Below are 22,017 nucleotides of genomic sequence, written 5' to 3' on the forward strand. Positions count from 1 at the left end.
GAATAGTTTGTATAGCAGGTTGTAATACTATACCAGGTGAAACTAAAAGTCTTTATTTGTGTTAGTTATTTCTCATTGTAATTTCTTTTCACTTTTCCTGTTTTTGTTAATACATTTTTAACATAATTTTATTAAATTTGCATACATTTGTTTTATTAGATTGACTAAAACAGAGTAATAGTAAATAATAACTATATAATTATAAATATTAAATAATCTGAAACATACAACTAGAAATAATAAATGTTTTAACAGTAATCATTAAAGCCAACAAACATGTCAGAAGCTAAAATGATTAGCTTTTCTATTTTATTTGTGTTTTTTATTTATTTTTTTACTATTTCATTAAGAACGGCCTAAATATTTTTTGTTTGGTCACTCTGTTGGTTAGCTGCAGAGGTGCACAAAGGAAAAATGGTGTTATTGCATTTCCTAATCGTCAAGCGCAATTGTTGTGCTTTTATGGTTTTCTTGTTGACGACCACAACTTCCTGAACTCGTGAGAAAGAGACGGCCAACGTATTCCGTTGTCGTTCTCGGTGCTCAACATACCAGAAAGTAACAAGCTGTAAAATGTAATTCATGTTTTCATGTCTAGTACATTCATGTTTTATTTTATCATAGTTGAGTTAAATTTTTTACAATGAACAAATATTATAAGCTGTCATACAAGAATAACATAAATAGTATATTCAAAGTTTTTTGTACATACGTCATCAAGATGTTTAACGTATTGCCTACGGCAATTTGTAAATTCGTTTTAGAATCAGACAATATTTTCATTCTCATTTTATTCTGGTTAAAAAGAGACACAATACTGTCCAGCTAGTTTGAACACTTAAACGAATGAGCCTGTCAAAGTCCTCCGGTTGTCAGACGTATGCAAAATTCTTAAAAGCAATAGTGATAAGAGGTTATAACTCTAACCTATAAAATATTGTGACTGTATAATTAACCGTAGTTTTTAGATGTAATATAATGTTAAAAAAAATTATATTTGATAACATTTTTGTTCAATTATTTTATTTAGATCAGAATTTTATTATATGTCAAAACCAAACTGAATTAAAACTCAGAGTCGATGCGGCAACATTACGACGTTTTAATGTCACAAATTTAAATGACGTATATACTACAAATAACTCAACAGACTTTTTTTATGTGATATTTATGTAGGAGAAGAAAGTTCTCATTTGCTGTCCAATTTTAAACTGGATATGATTTAATTATCTTCAAAAATATTAATGTTATAATAGATATTTTAATAAAAACATTTTAAGAAACATGGTGAATGCGCCGCGATTTATCTTATCTTTATCATAAGGCTGAAAACAACTATTTCCGATATTAAATTTATATAGTCTTTAACAAAATGGGTATGCTCTAAAAATATTTCACTCCCATGTGTAATCAAGACAGTGTGTTCATAACTTTTGTAGGTATTGTTTAGAAACAGAAAATATTTAAGAAGAAATTAATTAATTTCTGAAAGCTTTCATTATGCATACTTGGTACATGTTGAAACAAAATACTTTTTATTTACAATTCCGAAAATGTCGACAATTCAACAGTCACATTATGTGCCTAAAAGTGGAGCAGATCAGACTCAAAAAATAAAGCAACTGTACTGGATAGCCGGAAGATACTCTCAACTTAACCTAAAATGAAAGAGATTGGGTTATCAGTCAGTCATAAAGGAGATGATTTTTCTAGGTCTTCTCAACTCGACCTCTTGAACATGAATTATGAATTGTTGTGAATCAGTGGGAGCCCCTCGGTTCGCCCTATATAAGGTGGCCTGTATGTCATACCTACCCTGAAATCATACTGTATCTGGCAATCATCTTCTCTTCTAACCAGTAACCAATTATAAAGGCTTTTCCATGTTCTGAAGCCATATAAAAGCCCAAAAAATGATATTTTGGGAAATAACTATTAGTTTCTTACTCATTTATTTCTCTGGCATCCTGAAAACGTTGGAGCAAGTAAAGCAAAAAACTATTGAATTAGTCATCATCAAGTATAAAAAATACATACATCAAACAGTATACAAAAGTTCCCAGTTAATTTAAAAATATGTTGCTGTTTTTTTTTTGTTCTTGGAAGCCCGAAAGAATGTTAAATGAAGTGGATCTTTAACATAGTTTAATCTCTGGTAAATGACCATGCTCGTTATCATATCTTAAATTTTCGATTTTTTTTTCTCTCCCTTTCGTTATAATGAAATATTCAGTAACGTCGTAATTTCTCATACCGAACATCTCGTGTTTATCCGGTACCCTTCAGGGACCGTCGTATCGAAACCAGTCCCATGTCCCATCTCCGGCCGATCGATAACATAAACTACCGGTGAAGTACATCAGCAGGAGAATAATTAACGACCTTGCAGTCGATAAATATTTTCTCGGCGCAGGGCGGCCATTTATCAGTCACCGAAAATAATTCGTCGTCGTTGTTAGCGGCGACCGCGGCCAATGTTCTATCGATAAGGCTCGTGTTTTTTGGTCGATCTTCTGAATAGATAATTTTTAGAGGGCCTCGGATCAGGAATAGCTATCGATTGTTTCGTTCGTAGACCTGTAGCCAACTGACACTTTATGAATATTTATAAATAACAAACAATAAAAAAATATCTTCTTCGCGTCCAAACTCGCCGTCCATTACACTTCTGAAATAAAGCAAAAAAAAATGTTCATGACAATCATGTCCAAAAATACCATCAGTAAGATATTATAAATTCTTCATTAGCATATGCGTTACTTTATATGTTGACCTAAAAGACACGAAAATTCGATCTTACTGGATCGTGATTGGTTTAAAATGTGTATGAAGGGATTGGTTAAAAGTAAGTGTGACATTCGTTGACATTTTAGGTTATGTTATCTTATATAAAATAAACAGACATAGAACGTATAAAATATGAAGTTTTGTCCGTCTTAACCAACTGAGAATATTTATTACTAGCGGAAATTAAACATAGGATTTACTAAAATATTTTATTTAAATACATTAACACTGGTATAAAAATTTTAAACATACATCAATAAACAGTATCTAATCTGACTACTAATACATTATTGTAAAGAAAAACTATAAATTAAAAAGAATCTATTCAAAATATACTTGATAATTCAAGATTTATATTTACTAAATATAGTAATTACACATTTGAATTTTAATTGCAAAACCTCTTCTGCTTTTTATGTATATAATTAGACCACTTATTAATTATGTTAATATGTCACCATACAAATTTTTTCATTTTTGTCGTTAAAATCCTATTTTTTCAATCACCAGAAGAAGCAACACAAATTATTATTTTTCTGATTACATGCCTTGACATTTTCGGAATGTTGTGTAGAATTAGTACTTTTAAAAAGAATCAATCAATCTCAATGAGAATTAATTTTCATTAAATTTGGTTTTATGTATTATTTGGCCCATAAATAAAAAATCCTAGAGATAGCGTCACATAAAAACGAATTACAATAGGTTCCTAGTACCATTAAATAACATTTAGATAATATAACTTAATAGCAGAATAAATAAAAGTACATCTAACAATTGTTGCTTGTAATCTGTGAATATACAAAAAATAATATAATACTGTAATATAATATTCTGAAAAATAACATGTAACCGATTTTTTAAGAAACAAGAATAATAAATATATAATAGGGTTAAAACAGGAATAGTTTTTTTTTAATTTAATTAATATATTGTTACTAGTCGTTTCTGTCTAACCTACAATTTGTCTTTCTGATAACTTAAATCTAGGTATATAACTAGGAAGACCCATCGGCCCTATCCCAGTCTCTGGTGAAATAATGTTTATACATGTCACTGCTGATTTTTTTAATATTGATGGTTTGATTTTTTGATTCTGCGTCCTTTTCTGGTGGTATCCAAAAGCTGCAATATTTCAATATTCGTATGAGAATGGAGTCTTTCCTCATTTCCCCTTGCAATTCTCTTGATTTCTTGACTGACTGTGGGTATCTGAAGGTCTCGATGTAGGTAATCAGTCCTATAGTATTTGGGTGCACCCATAATACCTCTCAGAACTGTGTTCTGAAAAATTTGTATTTTATTTATATTACTCTTTGCAGAACATCCCCATAATTGAACTCCGTATGTCCATATATGTTTCAGTATTTGCTTATATAATAGCAATTTATTATGTACTGCTAATTGTGATTTTCTTCCAATTAGCCAGTACATTTTCCTATATTTCAATTCCAGTTCTTTTCTTTTCTTCTTTATATGTTCCTTCCAGCGAAGTTTTGCATCGAGATTCATTCCAAGATATTTAGCGTTGTTACTATATGGAATGATAGTATTATATTTAATGTTATTGGTGCTTGTATTAATGATAATAACAATTTAGATTTTAACCAGTTAAATACATAAACTAAATTAATCGCAATGATGTTGCCTTATGTTTAATGCAATTTTACTTATTAGCCGGCTTGGAGGCGCAGTGGTAAAGACTATGGGACGGTCTTCCTACTGTTGCGATAGCCGCGGGTTCGAATCCTGCTGGGGCATGGTCGTAAATTTATGTTTGTGATTGTTTAAAATTTGTGAATGTTCTAGGTAAGAGTAATTTAAAAAGTAAAGTAAAATCCGACAAGTAAAATGATCCCAGTCACGCCAGTAACCAGGCTGGGTAAGACCGGATGTCTTATGGAATGATTTCTAAAGTTGGTTACTCGCCAGTCGGTAGGCTTAATGCTGAGGACCGTGGTTAAACTTTAGACCCAGTCCAGATAAACCCATAGTTGGTAAAAGGAGACTTTAAAATACATAAAAAAAATTACTTATTTAACAATTAATAACAGTAATTAATAAACATCAACAAATTCATTAGACATAGTTATAGTTGAAGATAAGAAATAAAAAATATTTCTAAAAGAAGTGAAAAAAATAGTTTAACAATATTTTTATAATTTTCCTATTAATACGAGTGGCCCAACAGTAAGTAAACTAACTTCATTGTGAAATACGATAGCATTTAATAAAAACATTTTATTATTAATTGAATTTTTCCTGAAGTAATAATCCGATAGTCATTCGTCAAAAGGAGCTAAATATGATAACTAGGATGGCAGCAAAGTCGCAGCAGTTAATATTTTAATTGACTTATCTTTGTCAGGGTTTTTCCTCACGAATTTTTACATTTAGAAACTATTAATAATAATTTTGGATCCTTTTGCAAATATTTATCGTTAATATAAATCCATTTTGCAGGCATTGCGTATTTATTACTAACATTCATGGAAGATATGGTTGTAGAATCAGTCCATGTCCTCCTATAACAGAACTAATTCCAAATGAGACAAGAAATCAACCACTTTGATTAATACGAATCCTTGCTAGACAACAGTCGAAAACTCCTCGACACTCTACGTCAATTTTTACGTAAACCATCGATATCTCTTCTTGCCGAGCGTTTCGCTTTTAATTGCTCTGTAAATATGGCCATTAGAGTGGTTCCCGTCTCAATTGCCCAGAAGGCCATCATCTTAATTATGGTCCATTAAGTGCGCGCGATGGGTCACCGGAGGCAAAAAACTCACGCCCGACATTTTTAATTCAATCCGAGACGACTTAATCCGGACGGCCGGAGAACGGTTTTTTTTTCTCGAGTACCCAACCTCCCGCTGTATATTATCGTATTTGGTGAATAATTCGCGTTGGAGACCTCTCTTTCATCGGACATAACATTTCGTTTCGACTATAACCGAACTTGTAAAGCTGCCTACACGAAAAGATAAATCCCCTTTACCAATATTTCTTTCTTAATATTTTTAAAAAATGGCAAATAATAATTTATGGTCTTTAATTTTAGGATGTGAGGGTCAGTCTTGACTGTTTATGCGTTCATTCATTTGCGATTTGAGATGATCGGCGTACTTAATTCTTACTCGCCAGGATATTTCATGCACTTACAACTCTCATCTACAGCCAATAATTTCGTTTTTTTCACTCTAGCTGTGCACTACTTAAAAATTCTCACAGATATCACTGCATTCACATGCTGCACTGCTTTTACTTCATGGCTTCATAGATTTTAAGATTTCAAATGCCTTTTTAGAAAAACACCATTTCTCACAGCGGAGCTATATGCCATAACCAAAGCTTTGGATAGCTTCTTGAAAACAACAATGGACTTCGCAATCACAATAATTCATTCAACACATTAAAACAAATTGAATCTAATCATCCTTCATGTCCTCTGGTAATATCCATTAAATTTAAAAACCTGCCATTATATTTTATTTACATCCAGTCTGTTTTTATCGGTTCCGATGTATATCGATAATAACGAGTCGATAGTGGAACCTCACTCCTTTTGTAACAGAGATCCCAATACCCATGTTTCCAATATATATAGGAAGCTAGTCCCACTAAACCAAAATTCAATCGACAACAATTTGCTTTAGGTGATTTTTTTACCAGAATATAATTATCATCAACGATCACATTGAGACTGGAATATTGCAACGCGGTCCACGAACACCTTTTTGAATGGGATCCTCCCCTACTTGCGAAAGATATATTATGATGGCTCACAGATAAAGCAATTCTGATTGATGTGCAATACTGTCAAATTAGGTGTCATATATTGGCAAAAATTTAGAGAAATTCTAAATTTTTGAATTAATATTGAGAAAATTATAGAATTTTTGAAGCCGGCAGACCTTTATACAAAATATTTATACAAAAACACATCTTTTTCTGTAACTCTGGCATAGGATTTGAAATATAAGTATAATAGGTATGCTTTATCGATATCTTGGAGAACTGCTTATTACCAATTTTATATTTTAAACATATTTTATTTAATTTTTTTACATCGTATTTTGTAATCGTAATAATTTGGTGTACTAATTGCATTTATAATTTAGTGAATTTGTTATATCCAAATTTACTTACCAACCTATTTCTGATACAGTATTTTTAATTCAAACAGCTGTCACCCTAAAAATTCAGGTATCGATTTTTGACATCTCTAATTCAATATATATTTTATAATATATGATACTGTTATGTTCTTTTAACTTGTGTTTTTTTTTGTTATTTAATTTTTAACTGACTTCGAATAAGGTGGAGCTTCTATGTTTGACTGTATATATATTTTTTAAATGTATGTTCGCTGATTTCTCCATCAATTATGGACCGATTTTTAAAATTCTTTTTTTATTCGACAGAGTGCGCTTCATGGTCATCCTATTAAAACCAAATCAGGATATGTTGGTGGGAAGGAGGGAAATCGAGGGAAATGCTCAAATTTCAAAGTCACGTACAAAGTTTTCTTCACATATTTTTATTTAAAATAATCAGATATTTGTGTATAATGTTATTGTTGCGCTGATGTTACGGAAAATCGGAAGTCGTTCAGTGCAAAAGCCATTCAGTTTACTTTTTAAGCACTAACTATAGCATATAAGACCTCGTAGAAATATTGTAGACAACTGCTTCTATGATGTAATGGTTAAAGCGTTTAGCTCCCCAATGGAGATCGCGGGTTTGATTCCCAGCGGAGATAATACATTTTTGTTGAAGAAGTTGTTGTTTAGTTAGAACATTTGTCGAATCACCTAGGCTAGGTAGCGGTCCCCGGGGCCTGAAGCGCTTCTCATTTTCAATAATTGTTTCTTTATTCCTTTTTTTCCTTGTACGAGCTGCACCTTTACTTGGTCTACCCATTGTAATATTAAATAAAATAACTGCGTAATTTATTGAGTAAAATATTTTTAACAAAAAAAAATTAACTGATTTCACAAAATAAATAAGGAATTCACTAAAAATTAAAAAATTATCAAACTTAGATTTTTATCATAAAAAAAATTTTTTTAAATAAAATATGGACATAATAATCATTGTAATAAATAAACAAAAATAAACAAAAACCTTATTTAGTCTATCTACTACACGTATTTTATATTCTACTATATACACACAATTTACGTTGTTTATTGTATGTTTATTATGTTATGTATGTTTTTTTTGTGTTAAAAATCTAAGTTTGATTATCTTTTAATTTTTAATGAGTTCCTTATTTGTTTTTTGAAGTCGGTTCATTTTTTTTTAAATATATTATATAATTAACTATTAAACACTACACCTATTTAATTTTGATAAAACATCAGGTGTTTTACTAAAAATTAATTCAACTTAGTTTTCTTATTTTTAAATATATATAATCTAAAACGAATTTGTATCTAAAATAATTATTTTTTATTGTTCCTATTGAAACAATATTGATATGATTATTAATTCTATATAATGATATTGATAATAAATAATATTTGTTATTTTTATCTCAGATATATTATAATTACGATGAAAGGTAAGTTTTTTCAATAAAGACGAGTGTTTGTTGTAATGAAATGAAACCTGCTCTATATGAGATGTATGTGTCATTATCTATAGAATTTGAAATCATTCAAATGTCCATCCAAATGTCGTCCATTTCACAGTGTCGCAGATCCGAGTGATCCAATTTTCAATCATTTTACCGCATATATCCGCTAGAATTTGAACTAAGGGCATCGATCAATGGTGGCTTATTGGCATAGGTCTGCAGAATAATTTATTCTTGAATATCTTGGTGTCAAAAATATATTTACTCTGGTATAAAATTCTGATTAAGATCAATAATTTTTTGTTGCGTAATTTTTTAAAAATGTTATTGAAATTTATTTTGTAGATTTTAAATTCACAGTTGCTTCTCATACTGGTCGACTAACCACAAAACATATGAATTATATCTCCAAAAAATGTATAATTTATTAATCCTGTAACTGCTGCTGTAGGCTTTTATTAGTTATTATCGTCCAGGAGCCTAAAATAATGTTCATTAACTTTATACTGCCGATGTGAAGTGATTAATTAAAATTTTATCGGTGGGGCCAATTAAAATTACTGTCGGTTTGATTACATTTTTTTCTTGGACAAATTTACCAGCAATCATAATTAATGGTCGGACGGTGGAACATTTTCGATCACGTCATCGCCGGGACGGCAGGAACGTTCCCAATAAGATCGGGATCGTGGTAAATGTCAGGGGGCATGTTATTTTAAGTAATTATCCGCAGAATGAGACTTTCTTTCGGCGATTAAAATACACCAATTTTTTTATTAATTACCGTCCTACGAGAGAGGGGTCAAATATAATTAAATAGACTACAGTTTCATTAGCTTCATTGTAAGGGTGATTATCTTAAATGAGAGATATCCAGAGGTTAAGTAGTTGACAAGATATGCAATTTTACAATTTCAGCTTTGTTCGAGAGGTTTTTATTTTGTTTTATTTTAAAGTGACAGTTATTTTGTCAGTCACTTAGTCATTTAATTTGGAAAATTTTAATTTTTAATTCAATACATACATTTACATGTATATTAAAAACAACGCAGAACTTACGCATGGTAACATACTAGCATTGTCGCCCCAACAAAAAGAATAAATGAGCAGCTTTATCAGTAAGCCAATTACAGTTTCAGTTGTCAACTTAGTTCTTTCATGAAATGCTATGTTAACATTTCTAAAATATATTCACATCCATAAAACAGAAAAGCGTAGTACGTCAAAATTAAAACGCAGTCCTTTATGACCTATATGAGGTAAAGATATTATTGAACTTTAGTTAGAATTATCAGCTTGATTTACCCAAAACAATTTTCTGAAAATGATATAAAAGTAACCAAAGAGAACTAGTCAAAGTAAACTAATAAGACTTTAAGTTATACTCGCTACTTTTTCTAATAAAATATTCATTGGTCATTTTTGGAGAACCTATAATAAGGTGACATGATATAAACAAAAAATCTAATATTTCGCAGTCTAAAATATTAATATTATTATAGTACCATAAGTTTTACTACATTTTTTTTCATCCATTATTCAAAACTGTATAATAATGGATATTGTAATTAGTGTTAATTCTCGTTAGGAGATATTGAAAGTGGTACGTTAAATGTAAGCAACAGATATTATAACTAGTAACATTTAAAAGCTGTTTTGTAACAATTTCTATTAAGATTAATATGTCCACCTCAATTTGCTACCTTTCTTATTAATTTTAAATAACATGTGAGAAAGCTTATATAGTTTGGATGCATTGAAATACCTATCAAACATATAACGTTATATAATCAAATAACAATGCTTGGTTAACATCGATATATTTGAAATAAAATGTATATGCTGAACATCTTCCTGGGAATAATTTAATTATATTGTATGATTGATAATTTGATTTAATTAATTTAAAAATATGTTATATTACGTCCCTATTTTTTGTAGACCTTTTGTAGGTATGTGTGTCATAAAATTTGTTAATATAGTGTTTCCTTAATATATCTTTGCAAAACAAATCACTGAAGTTCGGAATGGTGATATTTTGAATGCAGAAATTTACAAACATAACTCTTATATGATTAAATGAAACCAGCTAAGTCTACTTTTTAGTCTCCTTTTCGATCAACGAGTTCCACTTTCAATGCTCATTTTATAATTATATTTTTGGTAGGTAAATTAAAAATTTAATGGCGCCCTTAATTTCTGATCATGATCTGCAGATCCGCATTCGCAAATGCTGTGAATTATTTATTATGGATTCAGATGCGGATATCCACAACATCCGTATTTCGGAGTCCAGATAAACCCAACTTGTCAAATAGACGAATAAAATAAATATATCTTACGATAAAATAGACATAAAAATCTTAAGATCTGTTACCAAACAAGTGCAATAAATTAATATTAGGTCACCTTCATTCCTTTTCAAATTAACATTGACCATGGTCAATCACGATTATATTTATCGTAGCACAGATTATACAAGTTACAAAACAATAGCACACAATAAAAATAAATATTATTATATTTCATCATTGCTTTATATCGTGATCTAAAGAAAAACAATAACAATAGATGAATGATTCTTAATAATAACAGATTTGCCTTATCTAATTTTCAACACAAATAATGTACCGACAAAGTATAATCGCTATACAACTCAATATACAACGGAAAAAAAGTATAATAACATTTTAGTATAAAGCAAAATATTGTAGATGCTTCATAGTGTTATTGCTAGTATCACATTCGTAGAGTAAAAAGTAACATTATTTTAAGATTCAAAAACAAATCCGAGAAGACTGTAAAGAAGATTAGCATCTACAAGCAATTAATAACCTCTCAAAATTGTATCATTTCATTAGATATTAATCCAAATGTATTATTTTATTGGCGCTGCTTTTGATGTACTGATCTTCAGGACAATGATTGAAGAATAAAAAATATTTCATATTTCACAAATATTCTGAATTAACAGGAGTTTTTTTATTAGAAAAATATCCTTCAAGCAGGAATATTGGTTCCATAAGTGTGTGCTGTCCTGATTCTAACCAATGAAAATAAAACGTCATTATCCATTCGTATACCAAATTTAACCTTATAATAACAAAGTATACTCTAATACTCTAATAATAACAAATTATGCTCGTTTAAACGTCGCACAGTATTATGCAAATAATGGTCATAAGATACTTCTATGGAAAACATAACAGGTCGATTGAAAAGTCCCCGGCCTAGCATAGTAAAATACGTTTTTTTGGCAAAATTAGTTTTTTTTATTCAACATAATTCCTTTCAAGGGTGATACACTGATTATAGCGACCCTCCAACTTTTCTATGCAATTTTTGTAGTACGATTTGTCTTTTGCTTCAAAATAGGCCTCAGTTTCGTTTCGGCAATCACCTCTTCATTCGACGAAAATTTCTTCCCAGTGAGCATTCTTTTGAGATTTGAGAACAGGAAATAGTCGCTGGCGGCCAGATCTGGAAAATACAGTGGATGGATTTTTGACATTGACTTGTGACACGGTGCATTGTCTTGGTGAAGCAGCACCTTCTTTTTCTTGAAATGCAGCTATTGTTCGGCGATTTCGTCCTTCAAACGATCCAATAAACTTATGTAACAGTCGTTGTTGATGGTCCTTCCTTTTTCAAGGTAGTCAATGAAAATTATTCCATGCGCATCCCAAAATACAGACACCATAACCTTGCCAGCCGACTGTTGCGTTTTTCCACGCTTTGGAGCGGGTTCATCCTGTGCAGTCCACTCGAATGACTGTCGATTGGACTTCGGAGTGAAATGATGGATCCATGTTTCATCCATTATCACATATCGACGCAAAAACTCATCATCTTCAAACACTGCTCCGAATCATCAACTCATCGTTGTTTTTGATCAAAAGTGAGCTCGCGTAGAGCTTTCTCATACCCAAATATTCGGGAATGATATGATGTACACGTTCAGTTGATATCTTTAGAGTGTCTATTTCATTAAATTTCAATTTACGGTCTTTCAAAATCATTTTGTGGATTTTTTTAATATTTTCGTTGGTAACAACCTCTTTTGGGCGTCCACTGCGTTCACCGTCTTCTGTGCTCATTTCATCACGTCTAAACTTTGCAAACCAATCATTGATGGTTGATTTTCCTGGGACAGTGTACGGAAACTCGGCACCAAGCCAAGTTTTTGCTTCAACTGTATTTTTTACCTTCAAAAAGCAATATTTTATCAACACTCGAAATTCCTTTTTATCCATTTTTTTTTCACAATAACTTCACCCAAAATGCTATAATTCACAAACTATTGATCCGACAGCTGTCAAATTTATACACGCATCTATTGAGGGTTAGGGCTAACTAAAAAACATATGGATTTAATTCTAGTAGCGCCATCTATGTGTCAGGCTGGGGCTTGTCAATTCAACTGTTAAGTGTTTTTGTTATATCACGCTATTGACCCGGGACTGTGTATTCAAAGTAACGAGATTGTATGTTTTTGTTAGTATTGAACGGTGTAATGAGTGAGACGTCTGGACATAGGGGTATGGTTTATATTAAATATGTTAGATTTAAACTCACAGTATCCCTTTTGAAATCACTCAGTTAACCGGAATCATATTTCTTATCAAGAAAAGAAAACAGATATACTTTTAATTGGTAATCGTTTCGCAATTACTCGAAGCATTCCTTATTGGAGTTAAGAGAAATTCGGATGAGAATATCGCAGCTAAAGCTGTAATGACACAAAAGATAGCTTGAAGGTGCTTTCCAATCAGAAAACACTCAAGCTTTGAAAAACACCTTATTCTATGGATTCTCGGCATAAGCATCGCAGTTCAGGGTGTAAAAGGTGGAAATTGTTGTGAACCAACATAATATACTCGAATTTAGGCAGAAGCTTGCAGTTCAGGATGTACGACTACTAAAGGCAGATTGCAGTTTCTCAGACTTAAAATAAAAAGTTACAAAAGTTAACAAAACCATTCCATGCAGGGTATACCATAGAAATGCTTGCAGAACAGTGATAATCGAAAGATAATGAAAAACAAACTGGCGGACGAAGGTGCAGGCGATAAACACAAATAATTTTATTAAAACCATAAGCAGTCCAGACGGGGCAACAACCACTTACATTCAAAGGGATGGGACCAAAGGGCTGTTTCTTATTTTTGGGAAGGGAAAGGAAATGAACGATGATATTCAGTTCGAGATGAACAAGTGTTTATGTTTATCCAAATTAGTTGCCTACAAGAGCTTTTCTGTGATTTACCTAATAGGTTGTAAATATAACTTTTATGTAAGCTAATAGGTTATACTCTTAAACTGTCTTAGACTAAAATGAAGGTATGCAGACATATAAATAGACAACCAATTAAGAATACATTGACATTTAGCAATCAGTAAATACAGTCTACGTCCAAAACACGTTATGTCCCAACAAAACCAAACTATAATATTTTTATCCGACTTCAAAATAGGAGAAGCTTCTGTGTTCAGCTGTATATTTTTTTAAATGTATGTTCGTCAATTATAGACCGATTTTCAATTCTTTTATTCGAAAGAGTGCACCTCCGAGGTGGACCTATTGAAACCAAGTTAGGATCTGTTGGAGGGAGGGGGGAAATCGAGGGAAAACCTCAAATTTCAAAGGCGCGTACAAGGTTTTCACATCTTTTTTATCTAAAATAATCAAATAATTGAGTATAATGTTATTGCTGACTGCTGTGACGAAAAATAGGAAGTAGTTGAGTATAAAACCCATTCAGTTTGTTTTTTAGGCACTAACCTCATCATATGACAAGCTGTAGAAACATTGTAGACAACTGTTTCTATGGTGCAATGGTTAGAACGTTAAATTCACACGCGGCGGTCGTGGGTTCGATTCCCAACAGGACAGCGACTTTTTTTCTAGTTTGGTTGGAACATTTGTCACATCATCTAGACTAGGTAGCGGACCCCAAGGCCTGAAATATTACTTATTTTCAATAATTATTTCTTTATTCCTATTTTTCTTCATACGAGCTGTACTTTTACTTGGGCCATCCATTGTAATATTTAATAAAATAACTGCGTAATTTACTGAGTAAATATCTAACACTAAAAAGAGAAAAATAACGGTTTGTTTTGTTCCTTATTTAATTTTGTGTTTATGACATAAAATTATATTATTATTATTATTTTTGTATTGTTTGAAGGCTCGGCACCTTGAAGTCGGTGCCTGATTTTTGTTTAGTTTTACCACCTCTATTACGTGCATATTTTATTTTAAAGCGTGTTTTTTTAGTTAAGAATCTAAGTTTAATTACGTTTTACTTTTTAGTGAGTTTCTTATTTATGTTTTGAATTCGGTTCAATTTTTTTGTAAAAATATTTTACTTTCTGTAGAAGCAATAAGTATTAGAATTACTAAATACAAAATACATTAGCGTCAGGTATTTGAAATAAAAATTACATTTTTTAAGTTTAGGGTAAATGATGATGTGGCTCGGTGAATGGAGGTAAATCGAAATGAAACAGTGGTGTTTACATAATGTGACCGTTATTTATTGGCAATATAAAAAATGAGAAAAATACAAAGATAAAAAGGATGGCAGCGGAGTTACCTGTTGACGAGGCTTGGGCAGTCGATGGTGGCACGTCTTAACCAAACGAGGGTTGAGCACTGAATGACCGAAATACCCTTCAATAATATCCCAGATAAACGTCTCGGGGTTGCCGCCAGCTATTCGTTGTCGGGTTCCAGTTGGCACCCCGCCCGTGTTCAACATCTGGGATTATATTTCTGGGTATTTTGTAGACCGTTATTCCACCATGTAAAATTCGACATGCCTCAATTCGCTACAATACTCCCCTGCCAGAATTTTACATAAAATTACTTCAACAAAAATACAAAAATGTTTGCAAAAAATATCAAATACAAAAAAAAACATATACCAAACAAAATGTGCTGTGTAAACTGGGCTTTGAAAAAATATGATAGTTCGAAACGGTTGTGATCTGGTACGGCTGTTGATATCTTCCGGTCCTACAGATACCGTTGCATCATCGTCGCTTTGGCACTTGAATGTGGTCCATCGACGACGTTGAAAACAAGCTATTCTTCAGACAGGGCTCCCGTAATCGACGCTGTGGGAGGATCGACTGTTCGACGACGTGGTAGCTTATTTTCTTCGACGACGAGACGTTAGCAATTCTGGTACTTCGGCGAAGACATAACGAGTCTACGGTGACTGCAATCGGTACCTAGCTTCTGGAGCTGCTCTGTGACTAATCCGTAGTCACATACGTTAGGTTAATTCATAAAAAACAAATAACGACGGTATCCGACCGAAGCTGCCCAAAGCCTTTTAAATCAAAATATCTGCCATTATGACGGAGACGGCGAGCGAAGGAAGACATTATGATTTAAACATAGCGCCGAAAGAAATGTTTAGCCGAGACGCTGATGATTAAGCAGTGATGCAAAAACATTCCAAAAGATTGTGAAATAAAAATTTTGACAAAAAAAAATTTTAAAGAATTAATTGGAAATAATGAAATTAATCGGAATAAAATGAAAATGAATCTTGAAGGTAAAATTGAAAAGGAATCGAATTAAAAATATTTAAAATTTTGAAACAAAAAAAAATATAACGGCCACGTAAAATACACTATTTTCTACGTACCCTCCATTCACGAGTCCAAACCCAATTTAGCGAAAGATCACGTCGGGGTCACCACTATAGGGTAAATGATGATGTGGCTCGGTGAATGGAGGTAAATCGAAATGAAACAGTGGTGTTTACATAATGTGACCGTTATTTATTGGCAATATAAAAAATGAGAAAAATACAACGATAAAAAGGATGGCAGCGGAGTTACCTGTTGACGAGGCTTGGGCAGTCGATGGTGGCACGTCTTAACCAAACGAGGGTTGAGCACTGAATGACCGAAATACCCTTCAATAATATCCCAGATAAACGTCTCGGGGTTGCCGCCAGCTATTCGTTGTCGGGTTCCAGTTGGCACCCCGCCCGTGTTCAACATCTGGGATTATATTTCTGGGTATTTTGTAGACCGTTATTCCACCATGTAAAATTCGACATGCCTCAATTCGCTACATAAGTAACTGAATTATACATACAAAATATATATTTGTATTTCAATTACGTATTTTTCCCCAGCCCTGATTGTATGGATTTCAAAAGTCGCCCAAAATATGAATACTTCCCTTGTGGGAAATTATTAAGCGCATCTGAACATCAGCCCAAGACGGAAGACTATATATATTGACTCCGAGGAAAACCGACATAAACGCTGTGACAGCTGGGACATTACGACGAATAGTCAAATAAAACACATCGCGGGACGGGGTAAAAAAGGACGTCGGCAAGAGAGAGAAAGTTGAACCAGTTTTTTTCGTTCCTCTTGATATTGCTCCGAGAACGGACTGCCAACTAAAAATACACCCAGTGCCCAAGGAGAGAAGATGCAGCGACTGTAAAACATTAATGCCAAAATTAAAGGGGAGTTCGCGACAGTTGAAAATTGATGCCTTCCCGTAATTCCCTGGTTTCCAGTTGGCGTTCTTGGTATATATGTATATATGTATATATATATATATATATATATATATATATATATATATATATATATATATATATATATATTTCAATCTCGTGGAATTCGACACGCACGTGACGGGGACTGTTTTCCTTCAATGGACGTTTTACAACTGAATACTGAACGCCGTTCGCCGCCCCATTAAACTTATCATCTGTTATTCCACATCGATAATTTCGTTTGTATGAAATCCGACTAGGCATGCACAGAACATGTGTAAGCTGACCGTCGATAACACAACAAAAACAAGAATCAGGCGATGTCTTATCAATCGTAAATTACATACACGAATCGTGTTAACATTGTTTGTGTTAATATATCGGTTGTTTACACAATAATTTATTAATAGTGCGTTTTGGAGCTGTTAAATTCTATTTAACAGCTACTGGTCTAGTAATATTTCGTTATAAGATAGTTTTTAGGAGTTTATTTTTTATATATTATTTTTATCAATTCGCCAGGATTTTTTTGTTATTTTTTTTCTTTAATATCATGTTTTTAGGGTAAATAATGTGGCTCGGTGAATGGAGGTAAAACGAAATGAAACAGTGGTGTTTACATTATGTTATTTATTGGCTATATAAAAAAATGTGAAATATACAATTAGATAAAAACGGATGGCAGCGGTGTTACCTGGAGACGAGGCTTGGGCAGTCGATGGTGCCACGTCTAAACTAAACGATGGCCGAGCACTAAATGAATGGAAATACCCTTCAGTAACATCCCAGATAAACGTCTCGGGGTTGCCAGCTATTCGTTATCGGATTCTAGTTGGCGCTGCTGGCACCCCGCCCGTGTTCAACATCTGGGATTATATTTCTGGGTATATTGTAGACCGTTATTCCACGATGTAAAATTCGACATGCCTCAAGGTATATATTCTATAGTATATTCAAATTTATTTGATTCATTATATTTTTTTCCCATCATTCTGGAAACATGTTGAGGCCGTATCGAAGGAACGATGTTGATTTGGAAACGATTCAGTCATCGATCCACTTCCACACTTTTTCCTAATTTCGAAACCTTGTGTTGGCCAAGCCGTGCTTCACCGATCTGAACAAGTGGTAATCAAAAGGTGCCTAGTGAATATATTAGGTACGGCAACTCTCATTTCCGCTGCGACAATGTATACTTCACAACTTTTAGAACATATTGCCGGAATATACGAAATCGAATTTTTACTCCTTTTGGATATTTCCCATCGCATACAAACGTCTGGATTATGGATGGTTATACTAGCTAAAATTTCTTCAGATTTTTCAGCTGGGTTTTCATCCACTAAATATTGCATTTCATTGTCTACGTTTATCTTCCAAGCAGTGTTATAGTCATCGATATCAAAATCGCCTCCTTCAAATTGTTTAAACCAAAACCGGCAATTGGAGTATGATATAGTGTTTGATGGACTTCAATCATACTAAATGAGATATATACATACAATCACCTAAAAGGTCATCGAATCTAACCTTTAGATTATACTATTTCATACTATTCACGAATAGATATCGCAAAATATGATCAAAATATAAACAATAACTTTATATATTCTACATAACATTAAAAGTACTTTTTATTATTCACAACCATTACCGTTTAGTTTTTTGTAATAATAAAACTAAGTAACCCTTTTTGATTTTCAACATCATAAATAGATTTTTATAGATCTTGATACTTAACAATTAAAATAATTATGTAAAAACTACCTGATATAATAGAAGCTAAGGAGAAATTCTAGTTTTATAGTATATTTAAAATCTAACACTTACTTTATTTTTTATGATTACACAGTCGCTGTACAATTGTGTGATTCTATTGTGTAGACCGATAAGGTAGGTCATCGCCTTTTTAAAAATTCTACCAACGATTCACCCACATCGTCGCCACTGTCTAACGGTGCCCAGTAAAATTGACGCCATATTGATGCTACTGCATACTTTAATACTCATCAGAACGTAATATGTTGGTATGTTATATTTTGGCGCAGAAAGATCTGAATATAATCGTCAACAAATACATAATTTATACATCTGTTCCATTCATCAAGAATTGCAAAACATCAAAAAATGTGATATTTATTTATCTGTTATGCTAATTATAAAAGAAGCTATTATGCAATATTTCAAAAAATATCATAAAAATATGAAGTAAAACGTGATAATAAAAATTAACATTCGATTCACGGCACCCAATAGTCAAAGCACATTAAATTTTTGACACGATTTAGAAAGTGTTTCTTTCTGATTTCCTTGTCAGATAGCCTTCATCATTAATTTTCAATAATTTTTTATGGCCTGGCAGGCTAATAGCTTGTTCTTTTCCACCACCAGTTTGTTCATATCTTTTATCATCGGTTATTCATTGACACTTTTAAGTTACGAATTTTTTAAATTTTGATGCAAACTATATAACTTTCTCATGAAAACATACCACCATAGTACTAAGAAGGAAAGCAAATCATAAAACAAATTTTCGTCTGTATACTAGACAACATCCAGCTGTTTTGTTTTCCTATATTAGTGGACCTGAATATTTCACTCATATTATTTTTTCAGGGCTCGCTTTATTTTCTTCTTATCCAGATACCTTACGATACATACCTTACTTTACAATACCTTAGTTAATATTTATTATAAATCTATTCCGATTATTTTTTCACATTAAAAAACAATTTATTAAAAAAAAATGCTACAATATATATTAATCAAATAATGGAATATTTGCCATAATTTTCTACAACTTTTTTCCTATATCCCGTAGTTTTTCAAAAATTATCTATATTTTTGTCCCATATAACGATCTTTTTCAATATTTTTTCATAAATATAATATATAAAAATATGGGCTGCTTGGGTATTTTATTTTAAAGGTTTATTGCGTTTTCCGGTACTTTATTTTAAAAATATCAAATGAAATCGATATCGATAACTTTTATTTTGCGATATATCGATATATTTTTTAATATAGATTGATCCGCGGCCGACATCCCTAGTTGGTGATCGATCCATTTCTACAGTTCTTTAACATTTCGAAACCGTGTGAATAAGAAGATGCTCATATCTGACAACAACACCACATTTTTTGAAACAATACGTACTTCAATTTATTCAATTAACATCGATAGACATCTGCAGTTCTTCTACACCAACAAGAGATTATAGCCATGAATATTTTGTTTTGGTGTCAATTTGTATAAGTCTCTTGCAATATCTCATGCCTTTTTACACTAAGATTGTCTTAGTAAATCCACTTTTCGTCACCAGTCACAATACGCCACAGAAATACAATAATACGCTCTTCTTTTAGGCTGACAGGCAATGACATCGCGATATTGAAACTGTTCGATAATACATTTTCAGGGTTTCCCATCGCAAATAACCGTCTCTATAAATGGTTGACTCATCAACTGAATATCGGAAATTCCCGAAATAACGCCTGTATACACTGAACAACTCGATAACATTAAATGGGAAAATGTTAAGTTATGCATAACAATATCAGAACCATCGAATTTAACAGCTGTTTACAAAATATTTCGTATTTTCACCAAAGGATATCGCTGATGAAAATACATGTAAGCACCTAACATATTATATAGACATACTGAAATATGTGATATTGCAGTTCTGCATCATTAGGTTGCTCTAAGTGTATATGCATAGTCTTCAACAATCGAGAACTCAACATACTAGACGATTGGAAATGAAAAAATGAATTTTTTTCGAATTTTTTAAATTCTGTTAATCGTTATTCTCTTCTACGAATTTTTGCATCTTAGTAGTCTAAAAGGTTTATAATAATATTATGAGTACATTATTTAGCTACTTTTGTTTTACAACGAATAAATAGTATATTACATCACAAGGGCCGAAATTTAAATTTTGATAAGCATGTTTTGATGCCTACCTCCGACATCAATAAACTTCTTGGACAACGTATCTGTATTTATTATCAATCGCGCTTGTACATCAAAATTCCGTATAACATCTTCCTCGTCCGTGGATTCATTAGATGATAACGTATTGTTAATTTTTTTTGGATTATTGAATCGAGTGACGACAAAACAACATTAATGATTATTTTTAAGGTTGGAGGTAGCAACGTTAATGACACCGGTAAACAACAGCTTGTTGTAGCGACAGAATAAATAGTCCCTAGTTACGAGTATAAATACGCATAAGAAAATATTTCCTCCCGCCCTTATAGAGGGCACGGGTGTACTTCTCACAGGGAGTAAAAAAATATTTCGTTTCTCAAAAAACAACGCCAACATCACGGGGTATTAAGAGTCTTGCCTTTTTGAACACGAGCTCGTTTCGGAGTCAGACCATTCCTTAATCTCTTGTTTTTATTCCATGCTCATGTCTCATACATATTAGTAAGACATCGCACAAAATAATTTTTGAAATCTCACTCAAACTGACTTTCTTATACCTAGAAATAAGAATAAGAACAAGAAATAGTTCTGCATTTGATTTTATGTGTAAACAAATGCTAAAAACCAACTAAATAAAAATACATAATATGTGTACATAAAAGTGATTTATTTAAATATAAGGAACTTCTAGTTTTAATTTTCCTATTATGTTTTATTTTTTGGAAGATCTAAGTCTCTTATTAAGTCGTTGAGATCATCATAGTTGACGAAATGTGGTATTCCTGGTTTAGATTTAATACCGAATTCAGAATGTACGAATACAGATTGAACTCCGTGCTGGCTGGCTACCTTCAGGGAGTACTGGATTTTCCAATACAGAAGGAGCACGTACAGGATTTTTGTCTGTATGGGGTATGGGAGCGGTTATCGGTGGTAGACCGGGGTAAGATGTTTTCTTCGAGTTTCTACCTTTAAAATGATTTACAGTACAAAAATAACCATATGTGTGATGGTCACTCAAACATTTTTGGCCCTGCAAACTTCACTGCTCTTTTTTCACCTCTGTACCAGCTAATATAAGATGTAACACATAATTTAATGAATGGTTCCATATAATAAAGAAAAGAAAATAAACTCATCCTGCAGAACATCTTCAAGAGTTACATGACATA

The 22,017-nt window shown here is 32.3% G+C and overlaps 1 protein-coding gene across 1 annotated transcript in view; it reads left to right on the plus strand.

The window, feature by feature from the left end:
* Positions 1 to 22,017, plus strand: part of LOC143196624 (mannosyl-oligosaccharide 1,2-alpha-mannosidase IA) — a 95,338-nt gene that overhangs the window by 50,190 nt on the left and 23,131 nt on the right. The window lies entirely within an intron of this gene.

The sequence above is a fragment of the Rhynchophorus ferrugineus genome, unplaced genomic scaffold (genome assembly GCF_030347505.1).
Source record: "Rhynchophorus ferrugineus isolate W39M unplaced genomic scaffold, kcgeb_rfMv2 rfM1, whole genome shotgun sequence".
Classification (NCBI taxonomy): domain Eukaryota; kingdom Metazoa; phylum Arthropoda; class Insecta; order Coleoptera; family Curculionidae; genus Rhynchophorus; species Rhynchophorus ferrugineus.